Raw genomic sequence first — 14,892 nt, forward strand, 5'->3', positions numbered from 1 at the left:
TTAAAACATTTTTACAGCAGAGCCCTTAATATAGGTTAAACCTTATTCCTGCATAATTTTCTTGTTTACATTACAGTGACAGCAAACTCTAAATGGTGATGTTTGTAATATTTGCAGAGATTTGAAATTACTGTAACTCATGTAACATAGTCTGTCACTTCATTAAAGACAAGCATAGAACACATTTAGTGAAAATTAATACATTACTTTTACAGAGAAGGTCATGTTATTGGCCAGAAGTATTAAAAATCTTTTTTGTTTGTGAGGTGGGTGATGGTGGATTTGTTCACAAGTTTTGGTTAAAATTAAATAAATGTTCCTAAAGCCAAGGATGGTTGAAAGTCGACTTGCTATCAAGCTCGTCATTGTGAAAATGACACAATCTACAAGAATATAAAGAATTGACTTTGAAGTTTTACAAGTGGTGTTGGAAAGTTTGCTAGATTGCATACCAGTGAGACGAGGTGGCCAAGTGGTTAAGGCGATGGACTGTTAATCCATTGTGCTCAGCACGCATGGGTTCGAATCCCATCCTTGTCGTCACAATACTTTTTAGGTAGAAGAGGCATTTTTACAAATACTGCTACTGACACACAAATGGCCAAAATAAACAAGTCAAATCAAGAAGTTTACTTTAAGATGGTAAACATGAGCAAGTGTCTTGATATTTGAACATGCAATGTCAATAATACTATCTAGAATTTATTTTGCAAATGCTTTATTCCCCATGATGGTGGATTAGCTCACAAGTATAGGTTAAAATGATTTATGTTTAGATAATTAAAGTCTATGACATTTCTTGGGCTTTGTTAAACTGATATTGGATGCAGTTAAAAATTTTTTACAGCAGAGCCCTTAATATAGGTTAAACCTTATTCCTGCATAATTTTCTTGTTTACATTACAGTGACAGCAAACTCTAAATGGTGATGTTTGTAATATTTGCAGAGATTTGAAATTACTGTAACTCATGTAACATAGTCTGTCACTTCATTAAAGACAAGCATAGAACACATTTAGTGAAAATTAATACATTACTTTTACAGAGAAGGTCATGTTATTGGCCAGAAGTATTTAAAATCATTTTTGTTTGTGAGGTGGGTGATGGTGGATTTGTTCACAAGTTTTGGTTAAAATTAAATAAATGTTCCTAAAGCCAAGGATGGTTGAAAGTCGACTTGCTATCAAGCTCGTGATTGTGAAAATGACACAATCTACAAGAACATAAAGAATTGACTTTGAAGTATTACAAGTGGTGTTGGAAAGTTTGCTAGATTCCATACCAGTGAGACGAGGTGGCCGAGTGGTTAAGGCGATGGACTGCTAATCCATTGTGCTCAGCACGCATGGGTTCGAATCCCATCCTTGTTGTCACAATACTTTTTAGGTAGAAGAGGCATTTTTACAAATACTGCTACTGACACACAAATGGCCAATATAAACAAGTCAAATCAAGAAGTCTACTTTAAGATGGTAAAAATGAGCAAGTGTCTTGATATTTGAACATGCAATGTCAATACTACTATCTAGAATTTATTTTGCAAATGCTTTATTCCCCATGATGGTGGATTAGCTCACAAGTATAGGTTAAAATGATTTATGTTTAGATAATTAAAGTCTATGACATTTCTTGGGCTTTGTTAAACTGATATGGGATGCAGTTAAAAATTTTTTACAGCAGAGCCCTTAATTATTCCTGCATAATTTTCTTGTTTACATTACACTGACAGCAAACTCTAAATGGTGATGTTTGTAATATTTGCTGAGATTTGAAATTACTGTAACTCATGTAACATAGTCTGTCACCTCATTAAAGACAAGCATAGAACACATTTAGTGAAAATTAATACATTACTTTTACAGAGAAGGTCATGTTATTGGCCAGAAGTATTAAAAATCATTTTTGTTTGTGAGGTGGGTGATGGTGGATTTGTTCACAAGTTTCGGTTAAAATTAAATAAATGTTCCTAAAGCCAAGGATGGTTGAAAGTCGACTTGCTATCAAGCTCGTGATTGTGAAAATGACACAATCTACAAGAACATAAAGAATTGACTTTGAAGTATAACTAGTGGTGTTGGAATGTTTGCCATATTGCATACCAGTGAGACGAGGTGGCCGAGTGGTTAAGGCGATGGACTGCTAATCCATTGTGCTCTGCACGCATGGGTTCAAATCCCTTCCTCGTCGTCACAATGCTTTTTAGGTAGAAGAGGCATTTTTACAAATACTGCTACTGACACACAAATGGCCAAAATAAACAAGTCAAATCAAGAAGTCTACTTTAAGATGGTAAACATGAGCAAGTGTCTTGATATTAGAATTTATTTTGCAAATGCTTTATCCCCCATGATGGTGGATTAGCTCACAAGTATAGGTTAAAATGATTTATGTTTAGATAATTTAAAGTCTATGACATTTCTTGGGCTTTGTTAAACTGATATGGGATGCAGTTAAAACATTTTTACAGCAGAGCCCTTAATATAGGTTAAACCTTATTCCTGCATAATTTTCTTGTTTACATTACAGTGACAGCAAACTCTAAATGGTGATGTTTGTAATATTTGCAGAGATTTGAAATTACTGTAACTCATGTAACATAGTCTGTCACTTCATTAAAGACAAGCATAGAACACATTTAGTGAAAATTAATACATTACTTTTACAGAGAAGGTCATGTTATTGGCCAGAAGTATTAAAAATCTTTTTTGTTTGTGAGGTGGGTGATGGTGGATTTGTTCACAAGTTTTGGTTAAAATTAAATAAATGTTCCTAAAGCCAAGGATGGTTGAAAGTCGACTTGCTATCAAGCTCGTCATTGTGAAAATGACACAATCTACAAGAATATAAAGAATTGACTTTGAAGTTTTACAAGTGGTGTTGGAAAGTTTGCTAGATTGCATACCAGTGAGACAAGGTGGCCAAGTGGTTAAGGCGATGGACTGTTAATCCATTGTGCTCAGCACGCATGGGTTCGAATCCCATCCTTGTCGTCACAATACTTTTTAGGTAGAAGAGGCATTTTTACAAATACTGCTACTGACACACAAATGGCCAAAATAAACAAGTCAAATCAAGAAGTTTACTTTAAGATGGTAAACATGAGCAAGTGTCTTGATATTTGAACATGCAATGTCAATAATACTATCTAGAATTTATTTTGCAAATGCTTTATTCCCCATGATGGTGGATTAGCTCACAAGTATAGGTTAAAATGATTTATGTTTAGATAATTAAAGTCTATGACATTTCTTGGGCTTTGTTAAACTGATATTGGATGCAGTTAAAAAAATTTTACAGCAGAGCCCTTAATATAGGTTAAACCTTATTCCTGCATAATTTTCTTGTTTACATTACAGTGACAGCAAACTCTAAATGGTGATGTTTGTAATATTTGCAGAGATTTGAAATTACTGTAACTCATGTAACATAGTCTGTCACTTCATTAAAGACAAGCATAGAACACATTTAGTGAAAATTAATACATTACTTTTACAGAGAAGGTCATGTTATTGGCCAGAAGTATTAAAAATCATTTTTGTTTGTGAGGTGGGTGATGGTGGATTTGTTCACAAGTTTTGGTTAAAATTAAATAAATGTTCCTAAAGCCAAGGATGGTTGAAAGTCGACTTGCTATCAAGCTCGTGATTGTGAAAATGACACAATCTACAAGAACATAAAGAATTGACTTTGAAGTATTACAAGTGGTGTTGGAAAGTTTGCTAGATTACATACCAGTGAGACGAGGTGGCCGAGTGGTTAAGGCGATGGACTGCTAATCCATTGTGCTCAGCACGCATGGGTTCGAATCCCATCCTTGTTGTCACAATACTTTTTAGGTAGAAGAGGCATTTTTACAAATACTGCTACTGACACACAAATGGCCAATATAAACAAGTCAAATCAAGAAGTCTACTTTAAGATGGTAAAAATGAGCAAGTGTCTTGATATTTGAACATGCAATGTCAATACTACTATCTAGAATTTATTTTGCAAATGCTTTATTCCCCATGATGGTGGATTAGCTCACAAGTATAGGTTAAAATGATTTATGTTTAGATAATTAAAGTCTATGACATTTCTTGGGCTTTGTTAAACTGATATGGGATGCAGTTAAAAAATTTTTACAGCAGAGCCCTTAATATAGGTTAAACCTTATTCCTGCATAATTTTCTTGTTTACATTACAGTGACAGCAAACTCTAAATGGTGATGTTTGTAATATTTGCAGAGATTTGAAATTACTGTAACTCATGTAACATAGTCTGTCACTTCCTTAAAGACAAGCATAGAACACATTTAGTGAAAATTAATACATTACTTTTACAGAGAAGGTCATGTTATTGGCCAGAAGTATTAAAAATCATTTTTGTTTGTGAGGTGGGTGATGGTGGATTTGTTCACAAGTTTTGGTTAAAATTAAATAAATGTTCCTAAAGCCAAGGATGGTTGAAAGTCGACTTGCTATCAAGCTCGTCATTGTGAAAATGACACAATCTACAAGAACATAAAGAATTGACTTTGAAGTATAACAAGTGGTGTTGGAAATTTTGCCATATTGCATACCAGTGAGACGAGGTGGCCGAGTGGTTAAGGCGATGGACTGCTAATCCATTGTGCTCGGCACGCATGGGTTCAAATCCCATCCTTGTCGTCACAATGCTCTTTAGGTAGAAGAGGCATTTTTACAAATACTGCTTCATAAACCAGCAAGTGAAGCTGACACAAAAATGGCCAAAATAAACAAGTCAAATCAAGAAGTCTACTTTAAGATGGTAAACATGAGCAAGTGTCTTGATATTTGAACATGCATTGTCAATACTAATATCTTGAATTTGTTTGGCAAATGCTTTATTTCCCCATGATGGTGGATTAACTAACAAGTGTAGGTTAAAATAATTTATGTTTAGATAATTAAAGTCTATGACATTTCTTGGGCTTTATTAAACTGATATGAGGTGCAGTTAAAAATTTTTACAGCAGAGCCCTTAATATAGGTTAAACCTTATTCCTGCATAATTTTCTTGTTTACATTACAGTGACAGCAAACTCTAAATGGTGATGTTTGTAATATTTGCAGAGATTTGAAATTACTGTAACTCATGTAACATAGTCTGTCACTTCCTTAAAGACAAGCATAGAACACATTTAGTGAAAATTAATACATTACTTTTACAGAGAAGGTCATGTTATTGGCCAGAAGTATTAAAAATCATTTTTGTTTGTGAGGTGGATGATGGTGGATTTGTTCACAAGTATCGGTTAAAATTAAATAAATGTTCCTAAAGCCAAGGATGGTTGAAAGTCGACTTACTATCTAGCTCGTGATTGTGAAAATGACACAATCTACAAGAACATAAAGAATTGACTTTGAAGTATAACAAGTGGTGTTGGAAATTTTGCTAGACTGCATACCAGTGAGACGAGGTGGCCGAGTGGTTAAGGCGATGGACTGCTAATCCATTGTGCTCTGCACGCATGGGTTCAAATCCCATCCTTGTTGTCACAATGCTATTTAGGTAGAAGAGGCATTTTTACAAATACTGCTTCATAAACCAGCAAGTGAAGCTGACACAAAAATGGCCAAAATAAACAAGTCAAATCAAGAAGTCTACTTTAATATGGTAAACATGAGCAAGTGTCTTAAAATTTGAACATGCATCGTCAATACTACTATCTTGAATTTGTTTGGCAAATGCTTTATTTCCCCATGATGGTGGATTAACTCACAAGTATAGGTTAAAATAATTTATGTTTAGATAATTAAAGTCTATGACATTTCTTGGGCTTTATTAAACTGATATGGGGTGCAGTTAATTTTTTTTACAGCAGAGCCCTTAATATAGGTTAAACCTTATTCCTGCATAATTTTCTTGTTTACATTACAGTGACAGCAAACTCTAAATGGTGATGTTTGTAATATTTGCAGAGATTTGAAATTACTGTAACTCATGTAACATAGTCTGTCACTTCATTAAAGACAAGCATAGAACACATTTAGTGAAAATTAATACATTACTTTTACAGAGAAGGTGATGTTATTGGCCAGAAGTATTAAAAATCATTTTTGTTTGTGAAGTGGACGATGGTGGATTTGTTCACAAGTATCGGTTAAAATTAAAAAAATGTTCCTAAAGCCAAGGATGGTTGAAAGTCGACTTACTATCAAGCTGGCGATTGTGAAAATGACACAATCTACAAGAACATAAAGAATTGACTTTGAAGTATAACTAGTGGTGTTGGAATGTTTGCCAGATTGCATACCAGTGAGACGAGGTGGCCGAGTGGTTAAGGCGATGGACTGCTAATCCATTGTGCTCTGCACGCATGGGTTCAAATCCCATCCTCGTCGTCACAATGCTTTTTAGGTAGAAGAGGCAATTTTACAAATACTGCTACTGACACACAAATGGCCAAAATAAACAAGTCAAATCAAGAAGTCTACTTTAAGATGGTAAACATGAGCAAGTGTCTTGATATTTGAACATGCAATGTCAATACTACTATCTAGAATTTATTTTGCAAATGCTTTATCCCCCATGATGGTGGATTAGCTCACAAGTATAGGTTAAAATGATTTATGTTTAAATAATTTAAAGTCTATGACATTTCTTGGGCTTTGTTTAACTGATATGGGATGCAGTTAATACATTTTTACAGCAGAGCCCTTAATATAGGTTAAACCTTATTCCTGCATAATTTTCTTGTTTACATTACAGTGACAGCAAACTCTAAATGGTGATGTTTGTAATATTTGCAGAGATTTGAAATTACTGTAACTCATGTAACATAGTCTGTCACTTCATTAAAGACAAGCATAGAACACATTTAGTGAAAATTAATACATTACTTTTACAGAGAAGGTCATGTTATTGGCCAGAAGTATTAAAAATCATTTTTGTTTGTGAAGTGGATGATGGTGGATTTGTTCACAAGTATCGGTTAAAATTAAATAAATGTTCCTAAAGCCAAGGATGGTTGAAAGTCGACTTACTATCAAGCTGGCGATTGTGAAAATGACACAATCTACAAGAACATAAAGAATTGACTTTGAAGTATAACTAGTGGTGTTGGAAAGTTTGCCAGATTGCATACCAGTGAGACGAGGTGGCCGAGTGGTTAAGGCGATGGACTGCTAATCCATTGTGCTCATCCTTGTCGTCACAATGCTTTTTAGGTAGAAGAGGCATTTTTACAAATACTGCTACTGACACACAAATGGCCAAAATAAACAAGTCAAATCAAGAAGTCTACTTTAAGATGGTAAACATGAGCAAGTGTCTTGATATTTGAACATGTAATGTCAATACTACTATCTAGAATTTATTTTGCAAATGCTTTATTCCCCATGATGGTGGATTAGCTCACAAGTATAGGTTAAAATGATTTATGTTTAGATAATTAAAGTCTATGACATTTCTTGGACTTTGTTAAACTGATATGGGATGCAGTTAAAAATTTTTTACAGCAGAGCCCTTAATATAGGTTAAACCTTATTCCTGCATAATTTTCTTGTTTACATTACAGTGACAGCAAACTCTAAATGGTGATGTTTGTAATATTTGCAGAGATTTTAAATTACTGTAACTCATGTAACATAGTCTGTCACCTCATTAAAGACAAGCATAGAACACATTTAGTGAAAATTAATACATTACTTTTACAGAGAAGGTCATGTTATTGGCCAGAAGTATTAAAAATCATTTTTGTTTGTGAGGTGGATGATGGTGAATTTGTTCACAAGTTTCGGTTAAAATTAAATAAATGTTCCTAAAGCCAAGGATGGTTGAAAGTCGACTTGCTATCAAGCTCGTGATTGTGAAAATGACACAATCTACAAGAACATAAAGAATTGACTTTGAAGTAGAACAAGTGGTGTTGGAAAGTTTGCCAGATTGCATACCAGTGAGACGAGGTGGCCGAGTGGTTAAGGCCATGGGCTGCTAATCCATTGTGCTCTGTACGCATGGGTTCAAATCCCATCCTCGTCGTCACACTGCTCTTTCGGTAGAAGAGGCATTTTTACAAATACTGCATCATAAACCAGCAAGTGAAGCTGACACAAAAATGGCCAAAATAAACAAGTCAAATCAAGAAGTCTACTTTAAGATGGTAAACATGAGCAAGTGTCTTGATATTTGAACATGCATTGTCAATACTACTATCTTGAATTTGTTTGGCAAATGCTTTATTTCCCCATGATGGTGGATTAACTCACAAGTATAGGTTAAAATAATTTATGTTAGATAATAAAAGTCTATGACATTTCTTGGGCTTTATTAAACTGATATGGGGTGCAGTTAAAATTTTTTACAGCAGAGCCCTTAATATAGGTTAAACCTTATTCCTGCATAATTTTATTGTTTACATTACAGTGACAGCCAACTCTAAATGGTGATGTTTGTAATATTTGCAGAGATTTGAAATTACTGTAACTCATGTAACATAGTCTGTCATTTCCTTAAAGACAAGCATAGAACACATTTAGTGAAAATTAATACATTACTTTTACAGAGAAGGTCATGTTATTGGCCAGAAGTATTAAAAATCATTTTTGTTTGTGAGGTGGATGATGGTGGATTTGTTCACAAGTATCGGTTAAAATTTAATAAATGTTCCTAAAGCCAAGGATGGTTGAAAGTCGACTTACTATCTAGCTCGTGATTGTGAAAATGACACAATCTACAATAACATAAAGAATTGACTTTGAAGTATAACAAGTGGTGTTGGAAATTTTGCTAGACTGCAAACCAGTGAGACGAGGTGGCCGAGTGGTTAAGGCGATGGACTGCTAATCCATTGTACTCTGCACGCATGGGTTCAAATCCCATCCTTGTCGTCACAATGCTAATTAGGTAGAAGAGACATTTTTACAAATACTGCTTCATAAACCAGCAAGTGAAGCTGACACACAAATGGCCAAAATAAACAAGTCAAATCAAGAAGTCTACTTTAAGATGGTAAGTATGAGCAAGTGTCTTGATATTTGAACATGCAATGTCAATACTACTATCTAGAATTTATTTTGCAAATGCTTTATTCCCCATGATGGTGGATTAGCTCACAAGTATAGGTTAAAATGATTTATGTTTAGATAATTAAAGTCTATGACATTTCTTGGGCTTTGTTAAACTGATATGGGGTGCAGTTAAAAAAAAATTAGAGCAGAGAAAAGCCCTTAATATAGGTTAAACCTTATTCCTGCATAATTTTCTTGTTTACATTACAGTGACAGCAAACTCGAAATGGTGATGTTTGTAATATTTGCAGAGATTTCAAATTACTGTAACTCATAAAACATAGTCTGTCACTTCATTAAAGACAAGCATAGAACACATTTAGTGAAAATGAATACATTACTTTTACAGAGAAGGTCATGTTATTGGCCAGAAGTATTAAAAATAATTTTTGTTTGTGAAGTGGACGATGGTGGATTTGTTCACAAGTATCGGTTAAAATTAAAAAAATGTTCCTAAAGCCAAGGATGGTTGAAAGTCGACTTACTATCAAGCTGGCGATTGTGAAAATGACACAATCTACAAGAACATAAAGAATTGACTTTGAAGTATAACTAGTGGTGTTGGAATGTTTGCCAGATTGCATACCAGTGAGACGAGGTGGCCGAGTGGTTAAGGCGATGGACTGCTAATCCATTGTGCTCTGCACGCATGGGTTAAAATCCCATCCTCGTCGTCACAATGCTCTTTAGGTAGAAGAGGCATGTTTACAAATACTGCTTCATAAACCAGCAAGTGAAGCTGACACAAAAATGGCCAAAATAAACAAGTCAAATCAAGAAGTCTACTTTAAGATGGTAAACATGAGCTAGTGTCTTGATATTTGAACATGCAATGTCAATACTACTATCTAGTATTTATTTTGCAAATGCTTTATTTCCCCATGATGGTGGATTAGCTCACAAGTATAGGTTAAAATAATTTATGTTTAGATAATTAAAGTCTATGACATTTCTTGGGCTTTGTTAAACTGATATGTGGTGTAGTTAAAAAAAAATTAGAGCAGAGAAAAGCCCTTAATATAGGTTAAACCTTATTCCTGCATAATTTTCTTGTTTACATTACAGTGACAGCAAACTCTAAATGGTGATGTTTGTAATATTTGCAGAGATTTCAAATTACTGTAACTCATGAAACTTAGTCTGTCACTTCATTAAAGACAAGCATAGAACACATTTAGTGAAAAATAATACATTACTTTTACAGAGAAGGTCATGTTATTGGCTAGAAGTATTAAAAATCATTTTTGTTTGTGAGGTGGATGATGGTAGATTTGTTCACAAGTATCAGTTAAAATTAAATAAATGTTCCTAAAGCCAAGGATGGTTAAAAGTTGACTTGCTATCAAGCTCGTGATTGTGAAAATGACACAATCTACAAGAACATAAAGAATTGACTTTGAAGTATAACAAGTGGTGTTGGAAAGTTTGCCAGCTTGCATACCAGTGAGACGAGGTGGCCGAGTGGTTAAGGAGATGCACTGCTAATCCATTGTACTCTGCATGCATGGGTTCAAATCCCATCCTCGTCGTTAGAATGCTTTTTAGGTAGAAGAGGCATTTTTACAAATACTGCTACAAAAGCTGACAAACAAATGGCCAAAATAAACAAGTCAAATCAAGAAGTCTACTTTAAGATGGTAAACATAAGCAAGTGTCTTGATATTTGAACATGCAATGTCAATACTACTATCTAGAATTTATTTTGCAAATGCTTTATTCCCCATGATGGTGGATTAGCTCACAAGTATAGGTTAAAATGATGTATGTTTAGATAATTAAAGTCTATGACATTTCTTGGGCTTTGTTAAACTGATATGGGATGCAGTTACATTTTTTTACAGCAGAGCCCTTAAAATAGGTTAAACCTTATTCCTGCATAATTTTCTTGTTTACATTACAGTGACAGCAACTCTAAATGGTGATGTTTGTAATATTTGCAGAGATTTGAAATTACTGTAACTCATGTAACATAGTCTGTCACTTCATTAAAGACAAGCATAGAACACATTTAGTGAAAATTAATACATTACTTTTACAGAGAAGGTCATGTTATTGGCCAGAAGTATTAAAAATCATTTTTGTTTGTGAGGTGGGTGATGGTGGATTTGTTCACAAGTTTCGGTTAAAATTAAATAAATGTTCCTAAAGCCAAGGATGGTTGAAAGTCGACTTGCTATCAAGCTCGTGATTGTGAAAATGACACAATCTACAAGAACATAAAGAATTGACTTTGAAGTATAACAAGTGGTGTTGGAAAGTTTGCCAGATTGCTTACCAGTGAGATGAGGTGGCCGAGTGGTTAAGGCGATGGACTGCTAATCCATTGTGCTCTGCACGCATGGGTTCAAATCCCATCCTCGTCGTCACAATGCTCTTTAGGTAGAAGAGGCATTTTTACAAATACTGCTTCATAAACCAACAAGTGAAGCTGACACAAAAATGGCCTAAATAAACAAGTCAAATCTAGAAGTCTACTTTAAGATGGTAAACATGAGCAAGTGTCTTGATATTTGAACATGCAATGTCAATACTACTATCTAGAATTTATTTTGCAAATGCTTTATTTCCCCATGAGGGTGGATTAGCTCACAAGTATAGGTTAAAATAATTTATGTTTAGATAATTAAAGTCTATGACATTTCTTGGGCTTTGTTAAACTGATATGGGGTGCAGTTAAAAAAAAATTTAGAGCAGAGAAAAGCCCTTAATATAGGTTAAACCTTATTCCTGCATAATTTTCTTGTTTACATTACAGTGACAGCAAACTCTAAATGGTGATGTTTGTAATATTTGCAGAGATTTCAAATTACTGTAACTCATGAAACTTAGTCTGTCACTTCATTAAAGACAAGCATAGAACACATTTAGTGAAAAATAATACATTACTTTTACAGAGAAGGTCATGTTATTGGCTAGAAGTATTAAAAATCATTTTTGTTTGTGAGGTGGATGATGGTAGATTTGTTCACAAGTATCAGTTAAAATTAAATAAATGTTCCTAAAGCCAAGGATGGTTGAAAGTCGACTTGCTATCAAGCTCGTGATTGTGAAAATGACACAATCTACAAGAACATAAAGAATTGACTTTGAAGTATAACAAGTGGTGTTGGAAAGTTTGCCAGATTGCATACCAGTGAGACGAGGTGGCCGAGTGGTTAAGGCGATGGACTGCTAATCCATTGTTCTCTGTACGCATGGGTTCAAATCCCATCCTCGTCGTCACAATACTTTTTAGGTAGAAGAGGCATTTTTACAAATACTGCTACTGACACACAAATGGCCAAAATAAACAAGTCAAATCAAGAAGTCTACTTTAAGATGGTAAACATGAGCAAGTGTCTTGATATTTGAACATGCAATGTCAATACTACTATCTAGAATTTATTTTGCAAATGCTTTATTCCCCATGATGGTGGATTAGCTCACAAGTATAGGTTAAAATGATTTATGTTTAGATAATTAAAGTCTATGACATTTCTTGGGCTTTGTTAAACTGATATGGGGTGCAGTTAAAAAAATTTACAGCAGAGAAAAGCCCTTAATATAGGTTAAACCTTATTCCTCCATAATTTTCTTGTTTACATTACAGTGACAGCAAACTCGAAATGGTGATGTTTGTAATATTTGCAGAGATTTCAAATTACTGTAACTCATGAAACATAGTCTGTCACTTCATTAAAGACAAGCATAGAACACATTTAGTGAAAATGAATACATTACTTTTACAGAGAAGGTCATGTTATTGGCCAGAAGTATTAAAAATAATTTTTGTTTGTGAGGTGGGTGATGGTGGATTTGTTCACAAGTTTCGGTTAAAAATAAATAAATGTTCCTAAAGCCAAGGATGGTTGAAAGTCAACTTGCTATCAAGCTCGTGATTGTGAAAATGACACAATCTACAAGAACATAAAGAATTGACTTTGAAGTATAACAAGTGGTGTTGGAAAGTTTGCCAGATTGCATACCAGTGAGGCGAGGTGGCCGAGTGGTTAAGGCGATGGATTGCTAATCCATTGTACTCTGCACGCATGGGTTCAAATCCCATCCTTGTCGTCACAATGCTATTTAGGTAGAAGAGGCATTTTTACAAATACTGCTTCATAAACCAGCAAGTGAAGCTGACACACAAATGGCCAAAATAAACAAGTCAAATCAAGAAGTCTACTTTAAGATGGTAAACATGAGCAAGTGTCTTGATATTTGAACATGCAATGTCAATACTACTATCTAGAATTTATTTTGCAAATGCTTTATTCCCCATGATGGTGGATTAGCTCACAAGTATAGGTTAAAATGATTTATGTTTAGATAATTAAAGTCTATGACATTTCTTGGGCTTTGTTAAACTGATATGGGTTGCAGTTAAAAAAAAATTAGAGCAGAGAAAAGCCCTTAATATAGGTTAAACCTTATTCCTGCATAATTTTCTTGTTTACATTACAGTGACAGCAAACTCGAAATGGTGATGTTTGTAATATTTGCAGAGATTTCAAATTACTGTAACTCATAAAACATAGTCTGTCACTTCATTAAAGACAAGCATAGAACACATTTAGTGAAAATGAATACATTACTTTTACAGAGAAGGTCATGTTATTGGCCAGAAGTATTAAAAATAATTTTTGTTTGTGAGGTGGGTGATGGTGGATTTGTTCACAAGTTTCGGTTAAAAATAAATAAATGTTCCTAAAGCCAAGGATGGTTGAAAGTCAACTTGCTATCAAGCTCGTGATTGTGAAAATGACACAATCTACAATAACATAAAGAATTGACTTTGAAGTATAACAAGTGTTGTTGGAAAGTTTGCCAGATTGCATACCAGTGAGACGAGGTGGCCGAGTGGTTAAGGCAATGGACTGCTAATCCATTGTGCTCTGCACGCATGGGTTAAAATCCCATCCTCGTCGTCACAATGCTCTTTAGGTAGAAGAGGCATTTTTACAAATACTGCTTCATAAACCAGCAAGTAAAGCTGACACAAAAATGGCCAAAATAAACAAGTCAAATCAAGAAGTCTACTTTAAGATGGTAAACATGAGCTAGTGTCTTGATATTTGAACATGCAATGTCAATACTACTATCTAGAATTTATTTTGCAAATGCTTTATTTCCCCATGATGGTGGATTAGCTCACAAGTATAGGTTAAAATAATTTATGTTTAGATAATTAAAGTCTATGACATTTCTTGGGCTTTGTTAAACTGATATGTGGTGCAGTTAAAAAAAAAATTAGAGCAGAGAAAAGCCCTTAATATAGGTTAAACCTTATTCCTGCATAATTTTCTTGTTTACATTACAGTGACAGCAAACTCTAAATGGTGATGTTTGTAATATTTGCAGAGATTTCAAATTACTGTAACTCATGAAACTTAGTCTGTCACTTCATTAAAGACAAGCATAGAACACATTTAGTGAAAAATAATACATTACTTTTACAGAGAAGGTCATGTTATTGGCTAGAAGTATTAAAAATCATTTTTGTTTGTGAGGTGGATGATGGTAGATTTGTTCACAAGTATCAGTTAAAATTAAATAAATGTTCCTAAAGCCAAGGATGGTTAAAAGTTGACTTGCTATCAAGCTCGTGATTGTGAAAATGACACAATCTACAAGAACATAAAGAATTGACTTTGAAGTATAACAAGTGGTGTTGGAAAGTTTGCCAGACTGCATACCAGTGAGACGAGGTGGTCGAGTGGTTAAGGAGATGGACTGCTAATCCATTGTACTCTGCATGCATGAGTTCAAATCCCATCCTCGTCGTTACAATGCTTTTTAGGTAGAAGAGGCATTTTTACAAATACTGCTACAAAAGCTGACAAACAAATGGCCAAAATAAACAAGTCAAATCAAGAAGTCTACTTTAAGATGGTAAAC

At 34.3% G+C, this 14,892-nt stretch overlaps 16 non-coding genes across 16 annotated transcripts; all 16 read left to right on the top strand.

Annotated features, from left to right (window-relative positions):
* Positions 1-458: 458 nt before the first annotated feature.
* On the top strand, positions 459-540 carry TRNAN-GUU (transfer RNA asparagine (anticodon GUU)). The gene has a single exon. It is a non-coding gene; the product is annotated as a tRNA-Asn (tRNA).
* A 748-nt stretch (positions 541-1,288) lies between these two features.
* TRNAS-GCU (transfer RNA serine (anticodon GCU)) lies at positions 1,289-1,370 on the top strand. The gene has a single exon. It is a non-coding gene; the product is annotated as a tRNA-Ser (tRNA).
* A 735-nt stretch (positions 1,371-2,105) lies between these two features.
* On the top strand, positions 2,106-2,187 carry TRNAS-GCU (transfer RNA serine (anticodon GCU)). Its single transcript has one exon. It is a non-coding gene; the product is annotated as a tRNA-Ser (tRNA).
* Positions 2,188-2,908: 721 nt separating this feature from the next.
* TRNAN-GUU (transfer RNA asparagine (anticodon GUU)) lies at positions 2,909-2,990 on the top strand. Its single transcript has one exon. It is a non-coding gene; the product is annotated as a tRNA-Asn (tRNA).
* A 748-nt stretch (positions 2,991-3,738) lies between these two features.
* On the top strand, positions 3,739-3,820 carry TRNAS-GCU (transfer RNA serine (anticodon GCU)). Its single transcript has one exon. It is a non-coding gene; the product is annotated as a tRNA-Ser (tRNA).
* Positions 3,821-4,568: 748 nt separating this feature from the next.
* Positions 4,569-4,650, top strand: TRNAS-GCU (transfer RNA serine (anticodon GCU)). The gene has a single exon. It is a non-coding gene; the product is annotated as a tRNA-Ser (tRNA).
* A 767-nt stretch (positions 4,651-5,417) lies between these two features.
* TRNAS-GCU (transfer RNA serine (anticodon GCU)) lies at positions 5,418-5,499 on the top strand. The gene has a single exon. It is a non-coding gene; the product is annotated as a tRNA-Ser (tRNA).
* A 767-nt stretch (positions 5,500-6,266) lies between these two features.
* TRNAS-GCU (transfer RNA serine (anticodon GCU)) lies at positions 6,267-6,348 on the top strand. The gene has a single exon. It is a non-coding gene; the product is annotated as a tRNA-Ser (tRNA).
* Positions 6,349-7,905: 1,557 nt separating this feature from the next.
* Positions 7,906-7,987, top strand: TRNAS-GCU (transfer RNA serine (anticodon GCU)). The gene has a single exon. It is a non-coding gene; the product is annotated as a tRNA-Ser (tRNA).
* A 766-nt stretch (positions 7,988-8,753) lies between these two features.
* Positions 8,754-8,835, top strand: TRNAS-GCU (transfer RNA serine (anticodon GCU)). The gene has a single exon. It is a non-coding gene; the product is annotated as a tRNA-Ser (tRNA).
* A 772-nt stretch (positions 8,836-9,607) lies between these two features.
* Positions 9,608-9,689, top strand: TRNAS-GCU (transfer RNA serine (anticodon GCU)). The gene has a single exon. It is a non-coding gene; the product is annotated as a tRNA-Ser (tRNA).
* Positions 9,690-10,462: 773 nt separating this feature from the next.
* On the top strand, positions 10,463-10,544 carry TRNAS-GCU (transfer RNA serine (anticodon GCU)). The gene has a single exon. It is a non-coding gene; the product is annotated as a tRNA-Ser (tRNA).
* A 752-nt stretch (positions 10,545-11,296) lies between these two features.
* TRNAS-GCU (transfer RNA serine (anticodon GCU)) lies at positions 11,297-11,378 on the top strand. Its single transcript has one exon. It is a non-coding gene; the product is annotated as a tRNA-Ser (tRNA).
* A 774-nt stretch (positions 11,379-12,152) lies between these two features.
* On the top strand, positions 12,153-12,234 carry TRNAS-GCU (transfer RNA serine (anticodon GCU)). Its single transcript has one exon. It is a non-coding gene; the product is annotated as a tRNA-Ser (tRNA).
* A 752-nt stretch (positions 12,235-12,986) lies between these two features.
* On the top strand, positions 12,987-13,068 carry TRNAS-GCU (transfer RNA serine (anticodon GCU)). Its single transcript has one exon. It is a non-coding gene; the product is annotated as a tRNA-Ser (tRNA).
* Positions 13,069-13,840: 772 nt separating this feature from the next.
* On the top strand, positions 13,841-13,922 carry TRNAS-GCU (transfer RNA serine (anticodon GCU)). Its single transcript has one exon. It is a non-coding gene; the product is annotated as a tRNA-Ser (tRNA).
* Positions 13,923-14,892: the final 970 nt, after the last annotated feature.

The sequence above is a fragment of the Pseudophryne corroboree genome, chromosome 11 (genome assembly GCF_028390025.1).
Source record: "Pseudophryne corroboree isolate aPseCor3 chromosome 11, aPseCor3.hap2, whole genome shotgun sequence".
NCBI lineage: Eukaryota > Metazoa > Chordata > Amphibia > Anura > Myobatrachidae > Pseudophryne > Pseudophryne corroboree.